The following is a 17,510-nucleotide window of genomic DNA, read 5'->3' as shown; positions in this document are numbered from 1 at the left end:
ACGGAAAATTAAATGCATCAGTAACTGCATAAAGTCTGTATCCCACTAAAACGTTCAAGTGCATCATCTAGAAAGATGGAGGATGCGATCATTTGTAACTCTTTTTCATATACTCGTATTTTTATATAATACATTTAGCTTTAATATCTGGAGAATTGTTCAATATATATTATGCAGACTATTAAAATAAGCTCCTAAACCAGAATCTAAGTAAAGTATTTAGATTACTTAAAGATTAATTTACGTACGTCGCTAATCGTTCTTAAACGCACCCTTCTGATTACCAGGCTTCATCCCTGATTGTAAGCTGAGAGGGCAAGGGAGCCAAAGCGAACGCGGCCACCTGGCTTAGTTCCACCGCTGCAAACAGCGTTGGCGTAGAATACTGCTTGTTTCTTCCTGTTTCTGTGTTGCGCTTGGAGAAGCAGTGTTGCTACATGAAGGGAAATTTTCCTTATTGTAGGGAAATTCACGTCAAATTTTAGGGAAAAGGGAGAAAACTATATGAAAAATATCGAAATTGCCGGAATATTTGAAGTTGTCGGACTCCTGTTTTTATTTTACTTGCATGCTGTATTGGTGTTTTATTTGTATTATATCTAACTAATGTAGATGGGGTACATAATAAATATAAATAAGAATTGTAGCGGTAAACCTGGTCAAATATTTAGAACACGCCACTCGTCCAGGATCTCCTTTGAATGTCTTAGATTATGTCATAAAGAAGCAACCATTATGAAACGTCATCATGTGATTATCTCATTGTTGCATTTATATATTTTTAGTGCTTTTCATTAGAAATTACTTCAAGTGTAATGCATATTATATTCGTGGAGAGAATGTGTACATAGGCGTCTATTTTCCCTACTTTGTCTTTATTAAATTTTCCCCTCCTGTCATTTAGTATAAGGTAGCGCTAACATTATGCCATTCGTACAACGCTTTTTCCAACTAAATTCTAACAGCATGGAGGAAACGAGATGAAATTTTTCCTCGGCATGAAAATATTGTATCATTAAAGGAGGAAAAGCGAAATTTCATCACGTGGTTGCGTTGTATCTTCAACGTCTTTTAGCATTAAACTCCTATGTACTTCTGTGTAACAGATCCACTACAGCAAAGTCCCGTTGAGTTATGGAGGTGCTGCGGGGGGCCCCTTTTTATTCCAACAGAAGAAACGATGGGGGGAAATTTTCTGTTTTTTTCTTTTTTTCCTTTCTCCTTTTTATCTTCTCTGTAACAGACGCACTTTTGCCTTCCTCATAATCAAACAGAATGGGCAGGACACTACATTCGCAACTCTTTTATTATGTATGCAAATCGACTCATTTTGAGAAAATCTCCAGGCGTAACTTTTTAAAAGGAGGAGGGGCTCGCAAGGGGGGCGACAGAGTTAGTAGAAGTGTCTTTTTTTTCGGGGGGCGCATCCCCCCGGTCGTTTTCTTCCTCCGCTTTTTTTCGAAAGGGAGGTGAGGAAAGGAGAGCTAACATAATGAGAAAGAAAGAAGAGCACTGTGCGTTACGAGAAGCTTTGGGTTCTTTATAGGGCGTTTCGGTCATTCCTGCTAAGTCCTCCTTCCTCATTTGAGGCGAGCTGGTCGTTACTCTGGAGTGTCGTATAAGGTATCTGCTAATGATCACTTTACAGCTCTTAGGGATCTCCAGCCCCCTTCCACCCTCGCCCATTTACATTTCTCCGATGGAAATGCTAAAAATAACTCTTAGGGTGCTCGTTGGGGGTGGGGTAAGGTGAAGGTGCTCGGAATGTGCGTAGAAAACTAGATCTCTGTATCTCTTTGCTATCTGGTACCCAGCAATGGAAGTTCCAAGATAAAAGGGCTGTTTCAGGAAGCTAGATCACTTAACGTTTCGTCAGTGAATTATAAACGCTTCTAATATAAATGTTTGATCGAGAACTATGTGGGATATAACATATCCAGAGCAGGCCCTAGCGGGTGGTAATTGGGGCGGCCCAGCTCTTCAGGGGGCCCCGCGCTTGACGAAAATAATTGTTTGTGTACGGTTTATTAAGAGTTTATAGGACGATGGTGCTTACAATTAAGTAACTAATCTCATATAGACTGAGTTCGTGGATTATTTTGACATACTGAAACATATCCAAAACTACTGAAAGCATATTATAAATAAAGTAGGCTTCCACATGAAAATCGTGTTCAAATATTTGTATCAAAAATAGTTAATACGTATTGTTCGTTTACTTGTAGATTAAAATCATGATGTGAAAATATTTTTTCATATGAATAAATGTAAATTCACTATAACGTCAAAATCCAATGAAATGTACGTACAAATGTGTGTGTGTGTGTGTGTGTGTGTGTGGGGGTGTGTGTGTGTGTGTTATTGGATATGAATGAATATTGCCACTTTTATTAGTTAAAGTAACAGTTTGATTTTGAACACACCGAGTTTATCAATTAAATATAATGAACGTCGCACCAGGGATACATCAGATTTGAAATGAAACAATAATTATTAGACTTTTATTAGCCTCACATAATTCTCAGTTTTAACCTTCAACATGTTTTGCTCATTGCTCTTAGATAAATAGTACCATAGCATTATGGTAGAGGTTGACACGCACCTCCACTGGTCCTCTAGGGTATGTGAATGGTCACAGCTGAGTTACCCCAAAATCGGACTTCTCACTTAGACTAACAGGGTAACAAATGATCCGCCCATGACTGGTCACTGGTGTCGGATTTGTACCCTTCTTTAGTTGGATATGAAAGGTTACGAACATTTCTTCCAATAAAGTCTTATTTATTCTTCTCTTCCGCAATTACAACAAAACTTATCCACTGGCAATCCTTGATCAAGTTGACTGATGCAGATTTGCTAGCAAATCTTTAACGTTCAACCCTTCCAAGATTAATCTCGGTTTGTTGGTATTATAGAACCTCACTCGAAAAAAGTACGTTTAGGAGGAACTAGCCCAAGACATAAGCCGATTCGCCTGAAGGTAAGGGCAGTCCTCCCTACAAGGCTATCCTGTGATACCAGCCTAACGGCAACCGGATAAGAAGTCCGAAAAGTACAGAATTTGGTCCCTTTTAATACAGAACGGTTGTTGACAAATTACCAAGGTAACTTGGCCGATATTTACACTTATCCATGGATTTGCACAATTATATCATGTAATTTAGGCTTTTGCAATATTTACATAAAATAATTAAAGTTGGAAGTTATCTTTGTTAAATATTTTTCAAGTGCAGAAAGAAGTTACAAAATAGTCAATTTTGATATCTAAAATAATTGCAGATTCATTCCAGAACGTTAGAATCTCGTCCATGACATAGATTAATGCATGCCCAGATGCTGCAGTGATGCTTTACAAAAGTAAGCACGAACAGATTCGAGTGGGGCGACACAAGGTTCCTAAAAGCGTTAATCCAAAGCACAGCAGTGTATGGATGCTGAAGCTGAAATAAGAACTCAAGAAGCTTTCCAAATGTGACGAAAACAACGCTGTAGGTTACAGACCCGTTTGTAATCTTTCATTTGTTTATGTTTATTCGCTCACTTTGCTGTGTTTGTGATGACTTTTACAACTTGTTTACACTTTGTCTCGCCTAGGTTAACAAGGATCTGTTTATGTATATTGGGTGAAGTGTATTATGTGCTAGCAACTCCTCCACGGAGGTCAGCTCGATGGTTTCGACTAACGCATATGGACTTCACATGAGAACGTTCAAGATCCAATAGGTAGACAAAGATATAAATATGTCCTGATACCTGCGCATAGTAAAAGATACAAGAAGAAGATACTAGGACTTATCTTGAAACAAGAAAGAGTAATGGAAACATAATTGAAGGAAGAAATTAATATAAGAATTAAACATATCTCAGCACAGAATTGCTAAATATGTGCATTGCGGAAGTTACACAGAAGTGAAGACAAAAGCAAAAAGCAGCAAAAAAAAGAAGGAAGAATATAATAAAACCAGTTCCACAGCCCACCTTCCGTACATACACGGACCACAATAGAAGAAGGAAGAAAGAAGAGAAGCTGTGGGAGCAAGGTCGCGCATAATAGTAGAGAATGGGAGAAAGCGAGTGGGGGAGGAAAGCAATGCACGCTCCTGGAAATGGCTGGTAGCTGCAGCCGCGTTTTCCCCTCAATACACTCACTTCCCCTCTCACGCGTTCATTGCTCGAGCTCTCTGGAATCCTACTTGCCCAGAGGACTTGTTTTCGTTCGCTTGCTCCGTAGATTCCCGGAATAGAGTGCAGTACGTAGCTATGTAATCTCCACTTGTACAATTATAGACGCCTCCGGAGGTTAGGTGCCCGAACTCAGTTCCTGCTGCGACATTAGAGTTCTATTTTAAATATTTAATACACTACACAGAAGTTCGTCCCTTATTACATTAATTCTTATAAACAATACATGAAGATAAAAATAGAAAGTTCTTGTGCTAAATTTGTCTCCTGTCGATGGGCTGTCCAGAAATTTAGGAAAAAGTAATATATTTCGGTAAGCTTCTTTAACAGACGGGATAGAGCTTGTTTTATATATATTTGCTTTGGATGCAATAATAATACTCAATATTTGTTCTTGCGGTACGCAGAGGTACGCAATACCGGTGTATTTTTATAGCTGAGAATAAAACAAAGAAAATGTCATTTTAACTAAAGAAGTGGTGGGGGCGTGCGTGCATGCGTGCGTGTGTATATGGATGTACGATCATTTATGAACATACCACCAAAATTTAGAGTAGTTCTTATGAATATCAGAATAACAAATAATATAATAAAACAACTTGTAGAGTTAATTAAGGGATCCCGGGTTCGATGCCCGGTAGAGGCTCATTGTGGTTCGGATAAGCCTTTAAACTGTAGGTCCAGTCCCGATTAGCGTATCTGTGCATACAATTGACTTAAAACAACAAGTCAAGTCAACAAATTGGAGAGTACCGAGACCTTTCTTTCCAGAAAAAAGCACTGCATAAATACCATTGTTATTTTAATGTGCATGTATTATTATTATTATTATTATTATTAGTAGTAGTAGTAGTAGTAGTAGTAGAAGAAGAAGAAGATGTTGTAGTAAACTATTGCTAGTAAATAATAGTACTACTACTACTCGTGTGTATGGTCTATTCAATTGTGATTGGATGTCCGCCTATTGACTGAAACCACTTTAAGCACTAGAAGAATGAAACCAAAATATATTGTAGAGTTTCGTGTAGTTACCTTTTTGGACTTGGAGCAAGATATATTTCAATAAACTTTAATGAAGACATCGAAGCTGAAGCCAATGCAGCGTCTGATGTCTCCACGATTTATCAAAGGACAAAAAATGCCGGACGGAATTACAAGGGATTCGTTCCGTCTGCATAGGGGAGCATTACATCGTGTTCCGGGGAAAGCCTTCACGGCTGTTGGAACGCACTAAAGGACTTTGCTGGCTGATTCCGCCCAAGAAGGGGTCGCTCGTTGGGAGGGAGGATCTCCCCTGGAAAAAGGAATTCGCGGGGAGAAAACCTTCAAAATGCTCCCTGGTTAACGGGAAATGATGGGCGAAGATTTGCATCTCGTCCAGCTTGTGCGACTAATCAGCCATTAATGAAAATGGGCTGATAAAGTCCTTTCTCTCTTAAGTGCTTTTCCTTCGAGACCATCTTCCCGTTTCCCCCACAAGAAAGGAAGGAAGAGAAACACACGCACGGAGAAAGAATAAAGAATGTAAATACGGGGAAGGAGATGGGAGTGGTGCTGATTGTGTTCCTTCGAGTGTTTTCCATCTCCCATTCTCTCTCTCTCTCTCTCTCTCTCTCTTACTTCGGAATTTTCTTTCTTTTTTCAGTTTTCAGGTTTTTTCTCCATTGGCTTTTACATTTCGCTTCAATCCCTCTTCCTCCCCATACATTGATTTGTGAATTTCATTTGCATAGTTTCCGAAAAAATAAGTGTCGCAGATAAAAAGAATCCTTCTTGTTTTTATCTGGAAGCGAGTTTCACGTATTTCTTTAACCTTTGAGGAACTAACAGAGTGACATTTTAATTTGTACGAGATATCATGTGCACATTTACCAACATGATTGCTGATCATAACGCGATATTTTCAAAAGGAGATTCAGATATAAATTTGGAATTTTGTGCTTTAAGCTTCCACAAACTTTTGAAACAAAACCTCAATTTAAATAATGGTATTGGTAGCTCGGAGTAAAGATTGATTGATTGATTTGGTTTATTTCACTCCGCTTTTCTGCCACTTTTGACTAATTGCGAAGATGGGAATGATATGATGAAATTGATGAAAGAGCACTCACAAGCAATACTCATGCCCAGGCCGGGATTCGAATTCTGGAGATAGCTAGGGTAAGTAACGTACCGGTAGTTAAACATTCAGGTTATCTATTCACCTACTGGCTTTAACCGTCATTCAAAGTCTTCACTCTCTCCTGCACCATAAGAAAGTAAAAACTGTAAAATGTCTCTTAACCCTTTGTTTAGCAGTTTTATGATTTTGAATCACTTCGTTTATTAGCTTTGCGGTCACTATGCAACTTTTCCGACTAATCTATTTTGTTAACTTCTTGGTTACTAGTGTTGCGTAAGATTTCTACTTTCTATCCTCACTTTTCAATTGTCCAACGCCTTGACAAATTTCATAGTGTATTTGATTTGATTTGATTTTTGTTGTGTAAGGTTGCTTTTCCACCACTTTTGGCTAATGACAACGATGAGGATGATTGATGATATTATGCAATTGATGAAGGAACACCCACAAAGGACAGTCATGCCCAGGACGAGATTCAAATTCGGTACCCCCTGGTGTCGCAACGCGCTGTGCTAACCAGTCCGAAACGGATGTCGACTATTCATAGTATATGTAACTGCATTATCTCAATGAAAATATTACCCGCCCCCAAATTGTTCAAACAACCATTTTATTTCTAAAACTATTTTTAAAAAACGAGAAAAAGAAGTCACTGAAAGAAATAGATATATAAGATCAAAAACACTATTTAGCTGCAAATGGTATTGGCATTTACATAGTAAAAAGTGAAGTGAAGTTGCCGAAATGGGAAGGTTAATGCATCATCTAACCTGTGTGGTTAGCTACTTTACTATCCCAATTGTAGAAGATAGTGAATACAAATATAAATAATAGTACAATTAACCCATTCAATTCACTAATCTCAACAGCCTTGACGATTACATCCTCAAAATACAGAAATACGATTGAGCAACATTTTGTTCTGCTTGAACATTTCTAATTACTTGAGATGTGATCTGGACCACTTATAGAAGCAACACATGCGCAATTTATACACATGATTTGTGTGTGCGTTTACACGCAAATGGAGTATCTTCACATATAATCAAAAGCGAAGGAAAATGAAATTGCAATATAAATCATGTAGATTCTAGAGGTGAGGGATCGTACTGGATAAGTCTCTCACTTATTCTGATCAGTTTGTTTCTCTTTGAGAGATAAGTAACTGAAGGGAAATCCTTAAATTTGTAAACTATGCATTATCTTCCTCACATTATTTATGTGGTAAGTGGCAATCACGCACCACCATTTTTAAATTTGAACTCAATTAGCGAGTTCATTGAACTACTGGTTGGCCTTGAATTGATAGCATACAGATCTGAATTGTTGGAAGGAAAGCCTAAGAAATTTAATTATAACATATTTTTCTAACTTCAGCTCCCCCTGAGTATGCCACTGACAGTTACGGAATGTGTGATTTCCAAATGTCTCAAGGAAAAACTCTGTTTATAGCAGAAAAATTGAAGGTATATTAGATATTTAAAAACATTTTAATGTTGCTGAAATCAGGTGGATTTTGATAAATACACCTAAGTCTCAAAATTAATGTAGCTTTCACTGCCACAGAGATTTTACAAAAAACTATTAATAGCTTTGTTTGTTTATTTAATTCACGTCACATATTTTTATCATTAAGGTGATCTCGACGAACAGATAAGGAGGCATGTGATGGAAGGAAAGAGCAGGGAAGTGGAGGAAGGTGTCGGTAGCCTTTATTAATGGTACCATACCAACATAATCATGGAATGTCTGGAGGAATCAATGAAAAGTATCAATCACAATAGCCGACCACTTACGAAAAAAATGTGCAAGAGGTTCTAGTTTCGGGAAGTACTAAACAAAGTTCATCGTAGTAGCTGACTCTACTACATTTCAATTAAGGTTACTCTGGTTCGATTCCCGGTGAATGTGCATCATGTTGACTCAGATCGCAGCCAAATTGAAATATTTGTGTACACAGGGGATTAAATAAAACTTAAAATTTGTAAATTAACGAACTTCTGTGGATGAATTCATGTATTACATTAAAATACTTGTCCTATAAGATAACAGAATTATAATTTATGAATCCAACTGCTGCTGTGGCTAATATAAAAGCAATATTTTTAACATGATACGTTATATCGGCTTTCCTCCTGAGTTTACAGTTTTTCTCACTATTTTAATTTGAAAACTGGAATGACACCATAATCTTTCGTAGATTTATAAACTGTTTTAAGTGTTAATATTATTCATAATAACTTGGATAAGAATCTAGACTGAAATTTATGTTATACAATGCAAAGAGCGTACAGAATATGGATACAGAACACAGAACGTTTATATTCGTCGTCTCTTGTTCTTTGTTCTGGATGAACATAATCTATATTACCTAGGTATAATTACATTATTTTTCAATGTTTTAGCAAGATGGTTTCTCTCTAATGAAAATGGATTCGAAGACAATAACGATAAGAAACATTACATGATTCTATGGTATTTCAATTGAAAGGATATAGGCGCCAAAATTGACTTTAAAAATGTACTTTCATTTTATGTTTATTTCATTCATACTCATTGTAAAACCATTTCATTTTCGTAAGAAATTAACCAATATAAAGACATGACAAATGATGTAATTATGTTGTGAGAAGTTTAAACTTGCAATTATTTCAACACATGGTAATTGTATGAAAATTAGAAAACGAGATGACCACATATTTTGAAGAAAAATTTCAGTAAGACCATAAACAAAAATCTCGGATCTTCTCAAGAGAAAGAGTTGTTCTTGAATCTATACTTTTCAGTACTAAAGATTAATAAAATCAAACCAACAAGCAGCGAGTGTATTTTACGTATAAATTGTCATGTATCTATAGTAATCAGTCAGAGTGAACAGCCAATTCATTCCAGATATAAAAATCAGTCCAATAATAAGATCATGAAAAATCCACAAGAGTTATTATTTAATATAGTTACGAAACATGTTTATGTGATTATTAATAGACTTCAAACTAAATTGTTAGTCTACTTCCTACGTTGACAGAAAACTGTATACCTTTTATTATTACTTCTCAAAGAACTAGAGTAGAACTATGCAGATAACTTTTTAGACGATTCTTCCATTCAAAGTGGCTTCCTAGTTGTCTTGAATTTGAAACTGATAACATTTTTTGCAGGTCAATCTGAAATAACAAAATATAAAAATCAATTAATTTAAATGGGATCATACTGAATCGTCGATAAAAATTGTAAACCTTAAAAAATATATATATCCTGGTTTCTCATGACTCAGTATTTAACGAGCATGTTATTGTACGTAATGGTAAAATTTAAAATTCTATTCCATAATTACTGATTTTCTATTTTTACCCAGTACAGTGCAATAAGAATTCTATCTTTAAGGAAGTAGTAGATTACCTATATGTAATATAGTCCATTTAATCATGTAGTAAAACTAAATTAACTATAAAAACTTTCAAAATTCACTACAATAAATAGGTGATACAGAAATAGGGAGAGAAATGATAACAATGATTGATTGACTCGTACCCGAGACCCGACATCCGTGGCGGAGTCAAATTAGCCATCGGGTGGTCGCGGGTTTGAAAGGAAAAAAATACACATAGTATCATATTTTTACTGAAAAGTGAATCAAAAAGACTCTAAATCGGATCAAAAACCGAGTTTCAACTGGTTAATAGAGTTACTGATTCAGCATATCTCTCCACTAAGGTTGTTAACAAGTTGGCATAGGCTATGACAAGAAACTGTGAAGAATAACACATTTATAGTCAAGAGTACGGTTCATAGATTGATTTGTTGTATTTTATTTAGTTTTTCTGCCACTTTTTGACTAATCGCGAACACGAGGATGAGTGATGATATGATGAAATTTATGAAGGAACACTCACAAAGAAAACCCATGTTCAGGCCGGGATTCGAACACAGGACTCCTGGCGTCGTAGCACGTTGTGCTAACCATTCCGCCACGAATGGCAGCACTATAAATACTAACACAATGAGAAAGGTCTTACAGTTCAATCGATCCGTTTTGCAATGCCGATATGTTCTTAAAACCCTTGGTTTAATTATTGCAATAGCGTTTACCTTACAGCAATTTACGTCATGTCTGGTGTGAATTTACGTAATCAGTGATTGGCAGGTAAAATGCAGTGATTTTGTAACTACAAGCAGAAAAGGCGATGTTTTCACAAGAACCGTTGCTCCATTTGAATAATTTTAAATATTGCCGAAGGAGGGTGGGAAAATATTATTGGTTAAACGAACAGACAGCATATGTTAACCTTCGAACGCATTTTCTCTCCAATTACAATTACAAATGAGGGGTAGAAGACGTGTATGGTGGGTCAGTGTTTACCATCCTGTGTTCCTGTAGATTCCTGCGCATGATAAGTGACTGTTCAAAGGAAGTATAGCCGAGCATTTGTATTCAAAATACTTTCAAAACTAGGACGTATATGCGTTGCATGATAAGCCCGAACAGACTTCCATAAGAAAAAAAATCGAGTGGGAAAAAAGGGTGTCGTGAATGTGGCCTGTGCAAGGTTAATATTATTTTTGTAGGAATACATTAGCATCTACTTTTATAGTTGGATGCAGTTCCTTCCTTTCTTTTCCTGTTGTGTACGTTCCATTGTCCAAGGAAAACAGGGTGGGCAGGAAGTGTTGCAAACTCTACAACTTCCAATGGACGTCGACTATGGAATTCGCGGTTGTTGAAAATGCTACTAAGTAACGATTATTATAAGAAACAATCTCATCCAAGAAAAAGTCTCAAAAGGCAAGTCGATAAATAAATAGAAATATGTATCACCAATATTAAATAGTACAATACGACAGTTTCAGTATCAATTCAATTTTGTAACATATAAATCTTGAATCTTAAAATTCTTACCAGCTACCAATACCCTTATAAAATTAATTTTAACAAAATGAAAATTTTCTGGTTAAATAGTTTTAAATTTAAATATTTGACAATTGATTTATCAACATAATGTATATTTAAAAGTCATCAAGTTTAAATGAATCCGTCCAATTATTTTTTTACAAGTTGAATAAATGTTAGTTTATTTATCTTCAAGGAGAATAAAATAAACATTGTTGGTTCTTTTTACCACAGTTGAAAGACCTCACATGTGCGAGTAATTTGCTCTACAAACCACCTGAATATCCATAATCAAAATATGTGTTAATGTGAAAGAAACTTCTTTGTTGAGTTTTTAGAGACAGTCCATTTAAAAGGTTTAAACTTTTTTTCCTTTCTTACGTTAAACTATACAACTCGTATTTTAACTGCAGCACATGGCTTAATTATTTATTTTAAATACATAACAAAGTTGGTTATTCAGTTAAAATCAGACACTTTTCAATAAATTCCAATAGCAATAATGAAGTATAACTCCATTAAGCCTTGTTTCCATGATTATGAAAAACTAAATATGCTGACCAAGGCAGTAATTTATTTTATTAAAAAACATAAACTAACGTAACGTTTCAACCTTCTAGCAAGGTCTTCTTCAGACTCTGTATCAAGTACAAAAGTAACCAGATACAACAAGAAGGGTAATATATATACACAAACATTACTCCCTCCAGACTATTTAGAAAGTTGTTTGGAACTTTCTAGCAGATGACTTTCACTTTCCAACTTTACTTTCACCTAAAAGGCTAAACACGAAACGTTACGTTACGTTATGTTTTTTAATAAAATAAATTACTGCCTTGGTCAGCATATTTAGTTTTTCAATAATGAAGGTTTGAAGGTATATGACGTATCTTATTTTAGAAAATGCATAACTTTTTGAAAAGGATGGAGAAACTTAATTTTTGATTCCAAGAAATTTATATTTTTGGACTGTAGTTTCAAATGTTACAAAAGGCTGTTACTTTTTACTTCTTATTTGCATTTTTCTTTTCTTTAAAAAAGGTTACCTTTACATTCAAATAAGAACAAAACAAATGTGTTACTGTACAAATATTTTCCAAATTGAATTGTTGTTTTGTTCAACCACATTGCTACAGATAACTTGATACTGCTCTGTGGGGTTGATTTAGGAGAAATATCTGATTTTGAAATTGGTAGAAATAGAGGATTCTTTGTACACTATGTTCCTGGTTTAAATCCTTAGTTACACATGGTTAATTCATGTTTGTCCCATCATTTTTCTTTAGTAATACCGCGTCTTCTGTATGGTCACGATTAATTCTAATGGTAGAAAATGGATATAATATAACCCCCAAAATAGACTCAGAAAATAGAACATGCATAAGGATACATTATTTCTTATTGTTGTAATGTGATGGTATTCTGGAATTAAATTACCTGCAGGACAATTCTGAACATGAAACATTTCGGTTTAGCTGGTATGACATAATTGTTTACTCCCACGCAGCTCTATGCAATGTTACCATGGGCAGGCGCCATACAGAATTGTGTGTATGTATCTGTTAGCTATTATTCTCTGGGTTCGGTTGGCCAACGCGAGCGTTGGTTTCATCTGATGGATGGAGAACAGGATAGTGCCGGGAGTAGGGGGTGGAAGATAGGGCAGGAGGGTTGGGGCCGTGGTGCGAGAGAATGCGTCAGAGGACCCCATAGAAGCAGGTGATAACGCGATTTCCGTTCGCAGAGTATACCGTCAATCGAAACAATACAGCCGGGGTCACTAATTGCCTAATTTATTCCAATGTACGGTAATATATGATAATTTTATACAGCACAGAGCCGGAAAAGAATTAACGATATCAGGAAACCAGAACTGTGGCATCTCTATACACCAACTGGTGCAGTAATGTCATCCTGGTTCCAAACACAAAAGCCCTGTGCGTCGCTCCCCACGTTTTTTACTTCATGTGAAAAGTAAAGGAGAAAAAATAGCGTAATTAAAAACAATGATAGCACTGTCATTTCCACCCTCGGCAAAAAAAAGAGATGTAGCCTTGTGGGACATTCGTTTCAGTATCTTTGTGAAGCTGGAAAATATATGCTTTATCCGTTTCACAACGTACTGTGCGAGTCAGCAGCAGCATTGGTCAGACAACGAAACGGTACTTCGCTCGTTCCACCATAAGAACCGGGGGCACAATAAACTTCCTTTGCGTCATCGTCCGTTGGACTTTCTTCGATGGGTGTAGTGATTCAAGGTTGATGAAAAGATGAAATCGCCTCTTTGGTTGTCAGCGCAACATCAAATACAAAATATGTTGTGGTAACTTCTGTATGTAGATTAAACATTCAGACCTACATACGAGGGTGTAAGGGGTGGTCTTTTCCAAAGACATCAAATGTCAATCTCTCATCCACGGCCTACAAATAATCTTTCTCCTTTTCGGCTCCCAAAACATGTAATGCAAAGCCCTGTAAGTTTCAGATGTAAAATAAAAGATCTGCTGTTAATGAAACAATGACAGAGTGGAGGCTAACACTGAAGGTATCCAAGTCACTCACTATATAGAATTGTATAATAATATTATTATTACTATTGTCTATTGTACTTGTAGTTACACATTTTTGTATCAATCTATTTTTTGTGTATATCCTACAGGTGTATCTGTATATTAGTTTACATCTGGCTTTCCGCTCAATGAGCAGTTTATCATGTATGTAGCATTATATTGACAAGGGTTAGGTGGCAGAGCAGGTCTTGACTGAACCCCCTCCGCTTAATAAAGAGAATTATTTTTATAGTACGCCCTGGACTAACGAGGGTCTGGCGTCTGAACTCACAGCCAGTATGATACTCTGTTCGACTCGTGTTGTGTTGTCCTTAAATGCTTGTGATTGTTCTTTCATTCATCTAATCTTATCACCACCATTCATCCCCATCTTCGCGATTAGTCAAAAGAGGCAGAAAATCAAAATAAAATAAACTAACCAATAAATAAAGTTACCAAAATACGGCACTTGTGTTTAGATTTTTGTAATTTTACATTTTACATTATTATTTACATTTCTGTCACTAGTGCGACGGAGGAGAAGCAATCTTTGTAAGTTTTTCTATTGGCCTTCAACGCCTTATTTTCAGCAATTGTGCAATAAAGTGTACCAGAGTGGACAATATTGTCATCATAAACCTTTACTAACTCAGGTTGAAATCATCTAACATGTTGAACACATTATTTTAGTATATTTCACATTACCACGCTTCGATATATTTACTGTATGTGTCCAACCTTTGAATCAAAACAAAGTCGATATATATCCAATCATTTACACGAGAATTGATTTTCGCAACATTATATATCAAGATGGGAACGGACTCGTCAAAGTAATTTCTTCATATATTTCACAATTTGCATCAAAATAGATCCAGACTCATTAAAATAGGTTCGACAATCCCAGCAATTACATGGAAATACTGTTCTAATACATCATCACATCCAAGTGAACTTCTGATGTTTGAATTAGTTGTGAAGCCGCACAATACAGGGTTTCTATAAATTTGTTATATAAACGTAACCGTTAATTGTGAAGAAAGTGTATGTGTAACAGAAATCGTTTATACATCAATGAATACAGCATATCTTCAAGTTTATTGTCGCACGTTGTTAGTTTCAGACGCCGCCACTGGAGGCGTGAGCGTTTGTTTATCTTACACAAGTACCGACTTGGATTGGTCGTGGTGGAACGTTTCCGTGGCCACCTCGTCGACGTTGCTGGGAAGAGGGGGAACAAACACATGTTCTTTAACATAGCCCCAGATAGAGAAATGCTTGGGCCCAATCAGGCGAATGAGGTGGCCACGGAAAGGTTCCACCACGATCAATCCAAGTCGGTACTTGTATAAGATAAACAAACTCTCACGCCTCCAGTGGCGGCGTTTGAAACTAACAACGTGCGACAATAAACAAAGATATGCTGTATTCATTGATGTATAAACCATTTCTGTTACACATACACTTTCTTCACAATTAACGGTTACTTTTGTATAACTATTTTATAGAAACCCTGTATATAAAATATAAAATAGATATGTTTAACTATTTTTCGTTAAGTTTAGCAAAAGTACAACACATGGCAACTATTGAGTTCGTAAACTATTGTTTAATAGAAAAGTTTCAAATTTTTCCTTAAAGGAAGAAATTTATCGTAATTTCAAATAACGTTAAATGCATTAAAATTTATGTGCAACAAAAGAAGGAGAATACATGACAAGGAAGAAATCCAAGTAGTAATAAGCGAAATATCAATAAATAAAAAAAATGTTTCTCACAGTAACATTGAAACTGTGTGTCCAGATTCATTATTGTGCACCACATGCCATTCTTTCTGGATCCAACTTGCTTCAGTGCAATGTGAATCATTTTGAATCAAATAATTTTATCCAAAACAACACAATAAATCTAGAACCTATACCGCACCAGTCATGTGATAATTAGAATATTTGTAAATCAAATTTCAAAAACTAAATCCCACAATATTCTACTTCGAAACTGAATTCAGAAAAAATCATTGCATTGAAACGCTGAAACGTGTTCTCTGTCCAGAAATATCTAAAAATAAATGTAACGTATTATTTTTTTATTACTTCTGGATTCTTCTCAAAACTCTGGTAGTATCGTGCGTATTTGTTATTCAGTATTTTGTAAATCCATATCTCGAACATTATAAGCTCAGCTCTTATGAATTTTATTGTGTATGCGATGTGCCGGTTGTGTCATGGGCAACATAATTTACAGTAGTTTTGAAATGTGAATATTTTTCTTTAATTAATTTTGATGGGACAATACAACGTCAACCTTCATCCTTCACGATTTCTCACCGAGATCCGAGTCACACACACAATACATATATCAATTTATTAAATAACTACAATTGTAAAGAGACTTTGAATTGAAACATTCTGACTGTTGACCATGACTCAAGAACTAGACATAATGGATTTTGAAATGTATGAATTAGTATTAACAATCGTGTTAGTTTCACTAATACATATTTAGAGCCAATGGAAGGCTTTCTAATGAGGTAAACTCTTTCCACAAATTCCTTACAAATCAAAAACGATTGTTACTACTTCACATGCATTCGAAGTACATATTAGATGTAAGTTTAACAGTAATTAATTATGATAATCACTGTAATGAACACAAATACAAGAGTGCTACTAATGTACCTAGAATTAGTTGCCTCGTTGATGATCTCGAGGATAACTTTCTCTGCCTCAATGACTACGGCAGTCGTCAAAGGTGACTGGGATCATCCAACGACCTTAGCTTCGAGTCTTTGTTCTGCCATTAATGAAGCTTCCAGTGTCACATGAAGACAGAAGACGCAGGAACAAAATCATTATCTTGGAAGATAATTTTCACAGAACAAAGAAACAACAACTAAAAAGGAGACCAAAAAAAGACGAAACAATGCCAGCGTTACGTGTCCGCCTCACTGTTAAACTCACTCATGCCTCGCGACTTAATTGCGATTTGCAGGAACCAGCGGGACAAAGGGGCTAGGAGGTTCTCTCCCACAGTCGGGCTGCTTGCAAGGCGGTGCAACAGGTAGCAGAAGGAACGTCTCACTCATTTCAGATTCTGCTCTCGGAGCGCCAGCTCAGGAGACGGAAGGGGCGGACGGTCGGGGGGAGAATGTAAATGCACCCGGAGTTTATTACCTGAGCGTCGTTACTGTGGCACACGTAGCGTGTTCGTGTCGTGATGTGTTTCGTCGAAGCCCTTTTAAATGGTAAAGTATCGTCGTCGTTCCCTACGAACACCGTGATATCAGTGAGTTCAACAATATGCGAATTCACGTTGGACGAATTCAGAACTTCGATCAAAAGGGAAAAAAAAAGCAAATACGAGCTTGAAATGAAAAGTAGTTGTAACTGCTGTGTGGTCTTACCTGTTTCGGATGGACAGACTGACGTAACAAAACCTAAATCTGGTATCACTGTAGTTGATAAGAAAACAAAAGGTTTCTTGTAATGCTTTGAGCCACAGGTAAACACAATTCAAGTAGTAACACTGGTCTACATATGAATTTTTTTTTTCTGCTGACTTAGATATTTTAACTGATTCTATATAATTTGAGGTCGCTGATTTCAAATATGTAGTCAGAAAAAGTGTATCACGTCACAATTTTTCACAAATCACATTTGAAAATTTTCACAATATTATAATACTGGGCTAAACTCCAACAATTTTCCATATAGATATCTGCACATAATGAAATTTCTTTTTCTGCTGACTTAGATATTTTAACTGATTC

At 36.2% G+C, this 17,510-nt stretch overlaps 1 long non-coding RNA gene across 1 annotated transcript in view; it reads right to left on the bottom strand.

The window, feature by feature from the left end:
- The window catches only part of LOC146003610 (uncharacterized), a 353,221-nt gene that overhangs the window by 48,680 nt on the left and 287,031 nt on the right, over positions 1-17,510 (bottom strand). The window contains exon 5 of the long non-coding RNA XR_014443837.1: positions 9,342-9,468. This is a non-coding gene — a long non-coding RNA (uncharacterized LOC146003610). The remainder of the gene's footprint in view (positions 1-9,341; positions 9,469-17,510) is intronic.

The sequence above is a fragment of the Lepisma saccharinum genome, chromosome 20 (genome assembly GCF_977018435.1).
Source record: "Lepisma saccharinum chromosome 20, izLepSacc3.1, whole genome shotgun sequence".
NCBI lineage: Eukaryota > Metazoa > Arthropoda > Insecta > Zygentoma > Lepismatidae > Lepisma > Lepisma saccharinum.
This window is presented reverse-complemented; position numbering and strand designations above follow the sequence as displayed.